Genomic DNA, 13,491 nt, shown 5'->3' with positions numbered 1-13,491 from the left:
AGATACGTCTAAATCTTTTTTCAACTTTTTGAATATTTAAAAATGTATTTTTTTTGTAATTGTAGCAACTAGTCTTATGATCCTAAGAGGATTTCCTAAGGAAGGGCATGTTGATTAGGGTTTAATTTCTTAGGATTGTTTTCGGCTGACACTCGCTTATACCGAGTTGGAGTTGCGAAGATTACATCTAACAATAGATTATACTGAACTACTACTTCCTTAGCTCACACTCACACAATCAAATAAGATGGTACAACAAGAATAGCACAAGTTGATCACTGAGCAAACCGAGATATGTCACTTACAAAAAGTTAACGGGCTGGCACGACTTATAACTCAATAATGTAACAAATATTTGAGGTGGCAGCATTCATAATACCTTCATAGTATTTTTAAATCATCTGGATTAGAAAGGCAACATTGAGCAATCATCGACTTTTTTTTGCGAAAGAGCAATTATCGACTTACAAATAAGAAATTCTCAAATATTTATTCAAATATAATTTGTTCTTCATGGTGAGCAATACATGATGAAATGAAGATACAAAAATGCATGGTGAAAAAGAAGATCTATCGCGCCAACTGCAGTTAAATGGAAGGATAATATGTGGCTTCAGAATACTAGCTTTTGAGTTGAAAATACGTGTTTGAGGAGCAAATGGCCTTTTCCAGATCTGCCACGTCGCTTTCCCACTCTAGGCGCCACCTTGAAGGATCATTGATCCTCATCATGATTTTTTTGTAGCTAGACGTGCTCGACATCCCTATTGGCTGTGAAGTTGGAGCTGTTGCGTCCAGCAACGACAATGGCGACGATGACCTGAGAGGGGTACTTCAGTCGCGAAGATCTTCATCAACGAAGGTCCTGCTTGTCTTCTCCTAGGAGCTTCCTATCAAAATCCGAGCTGCCATACTCTGCGTGAAGGGTTATTTGTTTGGCATAGTACGGTGTGGGCATCACGATGCCGCTTTGGCGAGGTCTTCTAGGGTCGCTTTGGTGAAATTTGGATCGTCGATAGGGACGGAGCCAGGAATAAAGTATAAGAGGGGCAGAACTAGCTAAAATCACATAAATAAGAAGCTGCCATGACTTATGTTCAAAGGAAAATCATGAGCATGGGGGGATGCCTCCCCCCTCGTCCCCCTTGTCTCCATCCCTGATCGCCGAAGAGTGATAATGATGAAATCAAAGGACAACCTCTAGGATGACCCTCATTTTTATCGGTTTGTTTGGTGTTTGTGTTTATAGCCAGGGTCGGCGAGGTTTTTATGCATGTTTTAGGCCGGTTTCCCCCTAATCAATGGAATAACTCGTTTTTCTTTAAATTAATGAAAGTGGCAAGTCTTTGACCTTGATTAAAAATTATTTAAAAGCAAATCTTTTTCCTAATTTCAGTGAGTTCCGTGTTTTCTCTTTCAGATGAACAATTTTCTACCTTTTGGTGGTTCGAGCTAGCTATTTGAAGTGAGCTTTGAATTTCAAGTTAAATACATGTTTGAAATTTTGGGTATTTTTTGTCGAGCCAAGAGCATTTTCATTACTATGGAAAATGATGGATAGAAAAATCCACACCGCATCTTTTTTTTTTTTTAATGATGAAACTGGCATGCAACAACTTAGAATCTGATTCTTTGTCAGCTCAAACATCATTTACAGTTTTACGCGCTAAAGTAAATTACCTTTCGGTGTAAGAGCCTATGTAACAGGTCCCGTATTTTTTCGTCCCTTAAAACGCGAGTAGAGGGCCATGTATTCACTTTTCGCCGACCGAAAACTCATCCGAGCTAGCAGACGGGGATACGGGGTCTGCTAGCTCGTACTAGTTTTCGCCTTTCAAAACAGGGTTTTAGACAACAATTTGCACAACAATTTCAGATCAAACATAGCACATCCAAAATATGTGATGCATAATTCATAGTTTTTAACATCGTAACGCGATCATGGCCAATGTTCAAGCCACGGAAGTTCCCAAATGTGATCAACCATCAACGAGTCCATCGCCAGCGTTGCCAATAGCGCTTGGCGTCTTGGTCCACTCCGGTGCACGCATCCATCCCCACCTTGCTCCAAGCACGGACCAACATGGCGTCTTCGATCTCGCTGTAGTTCGCCGTGCGTGGCTTCAGCGTGGACGAAGAACCGACGGCAGCCGGATCAACCTCAACCACCTCCTCCTCGTCATTGATGACCCACAAGTATAGGGGATCGCAACAGTCTTCGAGGGAAGTAAAACCCAATTTATTGATTCGACACAAGGGGAGACAAAGAACACTTGGAAGCCTTAACAATGAGTTGTCAATTCAAATTTGCACCGAAACAGATTTGCTCGCAAGAGTTTATCAAGAGGTAACAGCTTTATAGCAGAGCGATAGTGAAATAACAAAGATGGCAGTAACAAAGACAGCAGTAGTGATTTTAGTAAACAGCAGGATTAAAATACTGTAGGCACGGGGACGGATGACGGGCGTTGCATGGATGAGAGAAACTCATGTAACAATCATAGCAGGGCATTTGCAGATAATAATAAAACGGTGTCCAAGTACAAAGCAATCAATAGGCATGTGTTCCATATATAGTCGTGCGTGCTCGCAATGAGAAACTTGCACAACATCTTTTGTCCTACCAGCCGGTGGCAGCCGGGCCTCAAGGGAAACTACTGGATATTAAGGTACTCCTTTTAATAGAGTACCGGAGCAAAGCATTAACACTCCGTGAACACATGTGATCCTCACATCGCTACCATTCCCTCCGGTTGTCCCGATTGGCCACTTCGGGCCATCGGTTCCGGACAGCGACATGTGTATACAACTTATAGGTAAGACCATAAACAATGAATATCTTGATGAAGCAATAACATGTTCAGATCTGAGATCATGGCACTCGGGCCCTAGTGACAAGCATTAAGCATAACAAGTTGCAACAATATCATCAAAGTACCAACTACGGACACTAGGCACTATGCCCTAACAATCTTATGCTATTACATGACCAATCTCATCCAATCCCTACCATCCCCTTCGGCCTACAGCGGGGGAATTACTCACACATGGATGGGGAAACATGGTCTGGTTGATGTAGAGGCGTTGGCGGTGATGGCGGCGATGATCTCCTCCAATTCCCGTCTCGGCGGAGTGCCGTAACGGAGACTTCTGGCTCCCGCGACGGAGTTTCGCGATGTGGCGGCGTTCTGGAGGGTTTCTGGCGACTTCGACTTCTCTCCGTGCGTTTTTAGGTCGAGGCCGATAAATAGTCCGAAGGAGGGCGTCGGAGGCCGGCCGAGGGGGCCACACCACAGGGCCGCGCGGGCCCCCTGGGCCGCGCCGCCCTATGGTGTGGGGCCCTCGGGCCTCCACTTCAATTGCCCTTCTGGCTCCGTTAGTTTCCTGGAAAAATAGGGCCTTCTGCATAAATTCCGAGGTTTTTCCCGAAAGTTGGATTTCTGCACAAAAACGAGACACCAGAGCAGTTCTGCTGAAAACAGCGTTAGTCCGTGTTAGTTGCATCCAAAACACACAAATTAGAGGCAAAACAATAGCAAAAGTGTTCGGGAAAGTAGATACGTTTTGGACGTATCAACTCCCCCCAAGCTTAGCTTATTGCTTGTCCTCAAGCAATTCAGTTAACAACTGAGCGATAAAAGAACTTTCACGAACACATTTGCTCATATGATGTATATATTCTCATGCTATGGCTAATACTCGAGCAGTTCATAATGAGATACATGCAAATAAGATCATCTAACAGCTATGTCAATCATGGAGAGGTACCAACAATTAATAAGAAGCATCATGGATCATGTATATAAGCAAGATTGCAATGTTCATAAGAGAGTATGATAAAGTGGTATCTCGCTTGCCTGTATTTGGTTGGCAAAACATAAATGCCCGGACACCTTTGGAGTTCATAGAAAGACTAGAAGTAGTGATTGTCAAAAGATAAATGCATCAAAGTTATACCACAATCAATCATATTTTGAGACAAGCATATTATACTAAGAATGACAACTTGTGCTCTCAAGATAGTGCTCAAAGAAATAATGGAGACACAACATAAAAGTAAAAGATTGACCCTTCGCAGAGGGAAGCAGGGGATTAACATGCGCTAGAGCTTTTCATTTTTATAAAGACAGAGTAAAATTATTTTGAGAGGTGTTTGTTGTTGTCAACGAATGGTAATGGGTACACTAACTACCTCGCCAACCGGACTTTCAAGAGCGGCTCCCATGAATTATTGCATATTTATTTGGCACTCCTTCCAACCTTTCTTTCACAAACCATGGCTAACCGAATCCTCGGGTGCCTGCCAACAATCTCATACCATGAAGGAGTGCCTTTTTATTTTGGTTTTATTATGATGATGACACTCCCCCCAACCTTTGCTTACACAAGCCATGGCTAACCGAATCCTTCGGGTGCCGTCCAACAATCACAAACCATGGAGGAGTGTCTATTTAAGTTAATTAATTCGGGACTGGGAATCCCATTGCCAGCTCTTTTTGCAAAATTATTGGATAAGAGGATGTGCCACTAGTCCATATGAGAGTCCGTCAAAAGTAAATGACAAGGTTGAAAGCTAAACACCACATACTTCCTCATGAGCTATGAAACATAAACACAAATTGAGAAGCATTTTGAAGGTTTTAAAGGTAGCGCATGAGAATTTACTTGGAATGGTTTGAAATGCCATGCATAGGTATTTATGGTGGACACTTTTGGAACAACTTGGTTTTCAGGTGTTTGGAAGCACGAGCAGCGTTCCCGCTCAGTACAAGTGAAGGCTAGCAATAGACTAGGGAGCGACAAATCAAGAGAGCAAGAATCGTGTCATAATCATGCTTGCGGCAAAATAAATTAACGGAGGCATAAAAGTGATACAAGAACTCAAGCAATATAGATCATCGAGGCTTAATTGACCTTTTTGTTCAGTCATATGCATGCGTGAGCATGTGCCAAGTCGATATAAATGAATTATTCAGAGGAGGATACCACAATGCCATACTTACTTATGAATAAAACAATGCAAACAAACATACATGACATGCTACTCATATTAATAAATTGGAGCTAAACATGAGAGATCATGAACTACTAGACTTTCTCAAATAACATATACCTCACACGAACCAACTAAGCATGCTCACATGGATGAGTATATGTGCAAAAATGAAAGCAAATAGAGTTCATACCAGCCTCCCACCACAATCAGATTGTCGTAGATCGTCATTATTGCCTTTTCACTTGTGTAGCTTGGATAATATGAAATGAAAACCACGCTCCAGCCACCGAAGACCATTGAATTCATAAAGAACTTTACAAACCAGAGAAGAACAGCAAATATTTTTGGTGTTTTCGAATTGCAAATAAGAACAAGAGGGAACAAACAAACAAACCAAAATCTTTTTGGGTTTTCTTATAACAAACTAGCAATAGCAAATAAAGTGAAACAAATGCAAGAAACCAAAGCAAACAAATGGTGAAGAGAAACAACAGAAATATTTTTGGTCTTTTTGTGTTTTGGGAAGGAAACAAAGCGAAATCAAGAAATAGCAAACTAAAAGAAACACAGAAAAGCGAGATGGCAGAAATCTGCCAAAACCTGACAGCAGTACAGAAATCGATTTTTACAAAAATCTTACGTTGCTCAGATCGAAAAGTGTTCAACTAATGAAAGTTAGATAACAACCTGGGGAACCTGCACAAAAATTTTCAGCTCAAAATGACGTTCTGGCTATTTTTGACAATTTTTACGGTAACGTTCCAGAATCTGTTTTCAGGCAGCACTTCCCCAAATATCATCTTCCTCTCATTAGAAAACCACTCAAACGAACAAAACAAGTATGTGCAAATATCCAGCAACCATAATATGCAAAGAATGAGTGATGCCGGTATACCTCCCCCCAAGCTTAGGCTTTTGGCCTAAGTGGAGTTCAACCCCAACGAGGGTCGTTGTTCCTCGCCGGTGGGTAGTCCATGGAGTAGTCATAGTAGAGCTCCTGTGCAGAAGAAAAGCGTGGAGGCTCCGCATATCCACCATGTTGATGCGAGGAACTTGCTGCATCGGATGATGAGTCGAGGTGCTCCTCGACCTCTGTGTCGTCTCTTGCATGTTGACCTCCTCTCTCTATGTGTGCATCCAGTGCACCTTCTGTGACCGACCAATCTCCCCTGGAATCAAGGTTAGACAGAACGGTAGCAGCAATCTTACTAATTTCTCAGTTTTCTTAGTTATTCTCCAAACTTTCTTATAAAATATCATCTTATAATACAGGTTACCCAAGTTGGAGGAATCTGAAACAAATTCATGTTTAATCATAGAGGCTATGTCAAGTTTTTCTATGGGGAACGGAATATCAAAATGATGAGGTTCTACATTATGAAAAGCTAGTAAACGAGAGGCGATGAGACCTCCACAAATTCCACCTTTCTCACGGTTAGTAGCAAGTCTATAAGCTATTAATGCCCCCAAATTATAAGACCTACTATTTTGCAGCGCTGCAGCTAGAAAAGCCAAATCCGGGATAGAAAGTTTACCACCAATCCTTTTAGCGAGAACGCATTTGGTAATAAAATAGGCAAAGTAGCGGATAGCCGGGAGCTGAATACTAGTGATTTTACCACTTTCACCTGAGAAACTCCTTCCATCGCAAATCATCTTGTAAAGATCCGAGAGTTCTTGCGGCGATCCCCTTATCTTCTCGCACGACCCCCATTGCGGTATTCTAATTGCTGCACAAAAAGCACTAAATGGCAAGTTGACAGTTTTATTGTAAATTTTATACTGGACCGTGGGGTTAGATCGCGACCAATTAAACTTGAAGTCCTGCACAAAAGCCATAGTTAATTTTACATATTGTCTTGGCTCTCCTTCAACAAAGTCACTCAGCCCTGCACGAGAAATTAGAGTTTGAACATCTTCAAATATCCCCGCGCTTCTCATGAAATCCGCGCACGGGTAGTAAGAGGGGTATACTCCCTCTTCACGATTGACTATCATAACTTGTTGGACTTCCAATTCTTGCTGGTTCAAGTGATATCTATTCCACTCCATTTTCTGAAATTTCAACAACCAATATAAAAATTTGATTCGGTGACATATAATTGAGGGAAACTACCATAGGAACTTGCTAGAGTACTAATCATGCATCAAAACTAGTTTCTACCACTTAGAACAAGCATGCAAGCTCACTAAACATGTTACCTACAGCAGCAAAATATTCAAGATATACTCAACCAAACGAAATTTTACTTGGATGGGTGGAGGAGTCACATACCGAAGAGCAAATGTGCCAAATTTCAGACAGAAATCTGGGCTGAGCAAAGAGATCGAAAATTCCTGAGCTCTTGAGCAAAAACGCGAGTGAGATGAACTTGGTGTTGGAGATATGCCCAAGAGGCAATAATAAAATGGTTATTATAATATATCTTTGAGTTTATGATAATGTTTACATACCATGCTATAATTGTATTAACCGAAACATTAGTACATGTGTGATATGTAGACAACAAAGAAGTCCCTAGTATGCCTCTTAAACTAGCTTGTTGATTAATGGATGATTAGTTTCATAATCATGAACATTGGATGTTATTGATAACAAGGTTATATCATTATATGAATGATGTAATGGACACACCCAATTAAGCGTAGCATAAGATCTCGTCATTAAGTTATTTGCTATAAGCTTTCGATACATAGTTACCTAGTCCTTATGACCATGAGATCATGTAAATCACTTATACCGGAAAGGTACTTTGATTACATCAAACGCTACTGCGTAAATGGGTGGTTATAAAGGTGGGATTAAGTATCCGGAAAGTATGAGTTGAGGCATATGGATCAACAGTGGGATTTGTCCATCCCGATGACGGGTAGATATACTCTGGGCCCTCTCGGTGGAATGTCGTCTAATGTCTTGCAAGCATATGAATGAGTTCATAAGAGACCACATACCACGGTACGAGTAAAGAGTACTTGTCAGGAGACGAGGTTGAACAAGGTATAGAGTGATACCGAAGATCAAACCTCGGACAAGTAAAATATCGCGTGACAAAGGGAATTGGTATCGTATGTGAATGGTTCATTCGATCACTAAAGTCATCGTTGAATATGTGGGAGCCATTATGGATCTCCAGATCCCGCTATTGGTTATTGGTCGGAGTGAGTACTCAACCATGTCCACATAGTTCACGAACCGTAGGGTGACACACTTAAAGTTGGATGTTGAAATGGTAGTACTTGAATATGGAATGGAGTTCGAATATTTGTTCGGAGTCCCGGATGAGATCCCGGACATCACGAGGAGTTCCGGAATGGTCCGGAGAATAAGATTCATATATAGGAAGTCATATTCCAAGTTTGGAAATGATCCGGTGCATTTATGGCAGGTTCTAGAAGGTTCTAGAAAAGTCCAGAAGAATGGCACTTTGGAAAGTGGAGTCCCAAAGAGACTCCACTTGCTGGACCAGCAAACCCTAATGGGGATGAGTCCTAGGTGGACTCCCCTTGGTTGGCAGTCCAACCCTCCTCAAGGTATGGTGGGAGTCCCACCTTGGGTTGGTCTCCCTCCTTGAGTAGGTTTCCCACATATGGGAGGTTTTAGTGTTGGGGTCTTATTCGAAGACTTGGACTAGAACTCTTGGGGCTTCCACCTATATAATGAGGGGCATAGAGAGGGGGCTGACCACTTCAAGCCTCAGCCTTGGCCGCACCCCTTAGAGGGCCGGCGCCCAACCCCCCTCTCTCCCCAAACCCTAGCGGCCTCTCTCCTCCACCACATCCCGCACGCTTAAGCGAAGCTCCGCCGGATTTCTCCACCACCACCGACACCACGCCGTCGTGCTGTCGGATTCAAGAGGAGCTACTACTTCCGCTGCCCGCTGGAACGGGGAGGTGGACGTCGTCTTCATCAACAACCGAACGAGTGATCGAGTACGGAGGTGCTGCCCGTTCGTGGCGCCGGAAGCGATCGTGATCAAGATCTTCTACGCGCTTTTGCAAGCGGCAAGTGAACGTCTACCGCAGCAACAAGAGCCTACTCTTGTAGGCTTTGGAATCTCTTCAAGGGTGAGACTCGATAAACCCCTCGTTGCTACCGTCTTCTAGATTGCATCTTGGCTTGGATTGCGTGTTCGCGGTAGGAAAATTTTTGTTTAATATGCAAAGTTATCCTACAAAGTGGTATCGTAGCCGTGTCTATGCATAGATGGTTGCACGAGTAGAACACAATGGTTTGTGGGCGTTGATGCTCTTGTTATCTTTAGTTTGAGTACTTTGCATCTTTGTGGCATAGTGGGATGAAGCGGCTCGGACTAACTTTACATGACCGCGTTCATGAGACTTGTTCCTCGTTCGACATGCAACTTGTATTGCATAAGAGGCTTTGCGGGTGTCTGTCTCTCCTACTATAGTGAAGATTCAATTTACTCTTCTATTGACAACATTAGTATCACCGTTGTGGTTCATGTTCGTAGGTAGATTAGATCTCTCTCGAAAACCCTAAACCACGTAAAATATGCAAACCAAATTAGAGACGTCTAACTTGTTTTTGCAGGGTTTGGTGATGTGATATGGTCATGATGTGATGATGAATATGTATGAGATGATCATTATTGTATTGTGGCAACCGGCAGGAGCCTTATGGTTGTCTTTAAATTTCATGTTGAGTAGTATTTCAAAGTAGTTGTAATAGTTACTACATGAGGTGAACAATCATGAAGACGGCGCCATGAACCTTGACGCTACGCCGACGATGATGGAGATCATGCCCGTTGATGATGGAGATCATGTACGTGCTTTGAAGATGAAGATCGAAGGCACAAAGACTAAAGGGCCATATCATATCACATATGAATTGCATGTGATGTTAATCCTTTATGCATCTTATTTTGCTTAGATCGCGACGGTAGCATTATAAGATGATCCCTCACATTAATATCAAGATAATAAAGTGTTCTCCCCTCGTATGCACCGTTGTACAGTTAAATCGTTTCGAAGCATCTCGTGATGATCGGATGTGATAGACTCAACATTCACATACAACGGGTGTAAGCAACGTTGCACACGCGGAATACTTGGGTTTGCTTGACGAGCCTAGCATGTACAGACATGGCCTCGGGACAACGGAAACCAAAAGGTTGAACACGAGTCATATGGATGATATGATCAACATGTTGATGTTCACCATTTAAGCTACATCATCTCACGTGATGATCGGTTTTGGTGTAGTGGATTTGGATCGTGTACCACTTAATAACTATGAGGGATGTTGTATTAAGTGGGAGTTCATTAGTAATTAGATTAAAACATGAACTAATTATCATAAACATAGTCTGAGTAGTATTTTGTATTAATTTTGTAGTATTGGCATCCGTTTACTACTATGCGCTAGTCTTGTTATTGAGATAGAAATACTGTTAAATCTGATAAGAAACTTTACGGATTAGTACCGTATTGTTAAAGAATCAAGAATTGATTAAGTCCTATTGCAAACTTTTAGTAAACCTCACATTGTTGATTCAAAGAGCTATGGTTTCAATTAGTACCCAAAGTTATCTTGTCTCCGTGAAACTTGAAGTTCAAATCTGTTTGAAAAGTAAGGAGCTGAAAATTTAGTTTTCAGAAATAATCAAGGTATGAGATATATGTGATACCTAAGACCTTATTGCAAGATGATAGAATATAAATTTGGTGAGACTACATAAACTCATAAGTTTTATGGGAATGTATGAAGGTTGAAGACGCTAGGCGTCACAATCCTCCAACTACTGGGGCACTAATAATATTCGCATATCCATGAAGTTATCATCCTTAGTATGCACCGTTGCTAAGACTCGTCGTTTCGAAGCATCACGTGATGATCGGGTGTGATAGATTCTACGTGTGCATACAACGGGTGCAAGCCAGATTTGTACATGCGAATACTAAGGTTAAACTTTATGAGCCTAGCATGTACAGACATGGTCTCAAAAAGCTGTCATGAATTGATGGATAAAATTATGAGTGAAATTGTTCATCATAGTTACTAATAAGTGAAATCTAGAACACTTGTCATATGATGATCAACTTCAAAGTAAGAACCTCAAGGTTATTGGTATTTGACCAACAAACCTAGAAGTTATTTATGTTGAAGTGTTTTTCTGAATAATGAGGAAAGCTAAAAGAAAAACTGCAAAAGATATTTTGACAAAAAGAAAGAAAAGACTAGAAAGTCTAGCTCAGGTGTATATAAATGATATACATGTTATGTTTGTATTCCTAGTTAGGTCACACTATGAAATTCTTGGGTATTAGTACTATATTGGTTGGTATGAAGTGTCATACAAAACAACACAATACAAGAATACAATGGCCTAAGTGACTGACAAGGAATATGATAGGAATACACGTCTGGAACAAAATAAAGTGTTATTATGTTCGTCGTTGGTATTCTATCTAGCCCTTAGAATTTATAATAAAGAACTTAATAATTGTTATTTTGCTCTGGTCAAATGAAAACAATGAGTTGTTCAAATTATGACATTACTCCATGTACGATGGATAAGTTATTATAAATCTTAATGGTGAAACACACATACATAACACTAACGCTAAAAATGCCATAAGGCAAATGATTTGAATTCCACTTATTTGTGGAACCGCCATTTAGGTCATGTTAGAAAGGAACGCATGAAGGAACTCCATGCAAATGGATTTTTGGAGTCATTTGATTTTTGAATCATTTGGCGCTTGCAAATCTTTTCTAAAGAGAATGATTAAAATACCGTTCATAGGCCAAGAGTTGAACGGGCAACTAACTTAGTGAAAAATACATGATGATGTATGTGGTTCACTGGGCATAGTTGTGTGCGGGAGATTCTTCCACTTCATGAAAACTTTCAACAATGAATTGAATATATATATGTGGATATATTCAATAAGGAAGAAGTTTGAAACATTTGAATGGATTCAAATAAATTTCAGCATGAAGTGGAAATCATCGTAATAGAAAAGTCAAATATCTATGATTGGATCATAGGGGAAATATTTGAATTATGAGTTTTAGCGAACATCTAAGAGAGTTATGAAATTGTTCTACAACTCATGTTTCTTGGAGTATCATAATGATGATGGAGTATCCGAGAGATGTATCCAAACCTTGTTGGATCAATGATGAGATAAAATATTGATGCCATTATATTTTTTGTGGATTATGCTTTAGAGACTACCGCTTTTACACTGAATAGAGCATCATCATGATCCGTTGAAATGACACCATACGAGTTATGGCATGGGTATGAACCCTAATAGTCCTTTCTTAAATTTTGGAATGCATAGCATAAAGTAAATAAGTTTACAACCAAAATCGGATGAATGTCTTTGTTGGTTATCCCACAGAATTGATTGGGAATTCTTTCCACTATGGAGACAAAGACAAAAGTGTTTGTCAATGTTTCTTACTTATTTCCAAGAAATTGTTTTTAGCGAAGTATTTGAGTGGGAGGACAATAGAACTTGATAAGGTTTATGAACACGAGGCATAATGATCAGAGTAGCGCAAAGATCGAATTGGTTCCGGAAGCGGCCACGACGATCATGGCTCCCATGTCTAAAAAATATTATAGTCATGGAGATCGAAGTACTTATTGAACCTTGTAGGTATGGTTTACTTTGTGATCAAATAAATGATTTGTGAACAAAGGATTGTTTTTTGAACAATGATAAACCAACTACATACAAAGAAGTTATGATGGGCCCTGACTCCGTTAAAATGGCTATACGCCATGAAATCCAAGATAGATGAATACTTTTTGAAAGTAAACGGATCTATAAAATTGATGGACTTGGATGGAATATCCTTGAATAAGCTCGACTTGTCGAAAAGTTGTTTACGACAAAGTTCAAAGAGTTGACTACGATAAGATTAGATCTTCCGTAGCAATGCTTATAGTCTATGTGGATTATTCTAGTAATCGCTACGTATTTCTTTCATGAGATATGATAGTAGGATGGCAAAATACATTACTTAACAGAAGTGTGTATTAAAGGTGTATACAAGATACAACCAATTGTTTTGCTAGTCCGTGGAATACTAGATAGGTAAACGAACTTCAATTGGATGAAGTGAGTATCACGGAGTTGGAATCTTCACCGGATGAAATAGTCAAAGAGTTTTTTTTTGATTTCATCAGAAACGATGAAGAGGCTTGCATTTGCAAGAAATTAAGTGGGAGCGCTGAGACATATTTATAATACTTTATGTAGATACATATAGTTGGTTATAAATGATGTAATTATATACTTGATTATAAAAGGTTTCATTGAGAATTAACTTCAATGAAAGGATATGGACTGAAACATATTTAGTGTCAAGATCTATGAAGATAGATTGAAACACATAATAAGTTTAAGTCAAAGTACATAGAAAGGATATTGAAGTAGTTCAATATAGAAATATTAAGAAAATGTTCTTATCATGTGAAGTATTAACAATACTTGAGTGTATCTGACACTCAATG

This window comes from Lolium perenne, chromosome 2, assembly GCF_019359855.2.
Source record: "Lolium perenne isolate Kyuss_39 chromosome 2, Kyuss_2.0, whole genome shotgun sequence".
NCBI classification, from domain to species: Eukaryota; Viridiplantae; Streptophyta; class Magnoliopsida; order Poales; family Poaceae; genus Lolium; species Lolium perenne.
The sequence above is the reverse complement of the archived record's forward strand: the minus strand, read 5'-3'. Positions refer to the sequence as shown.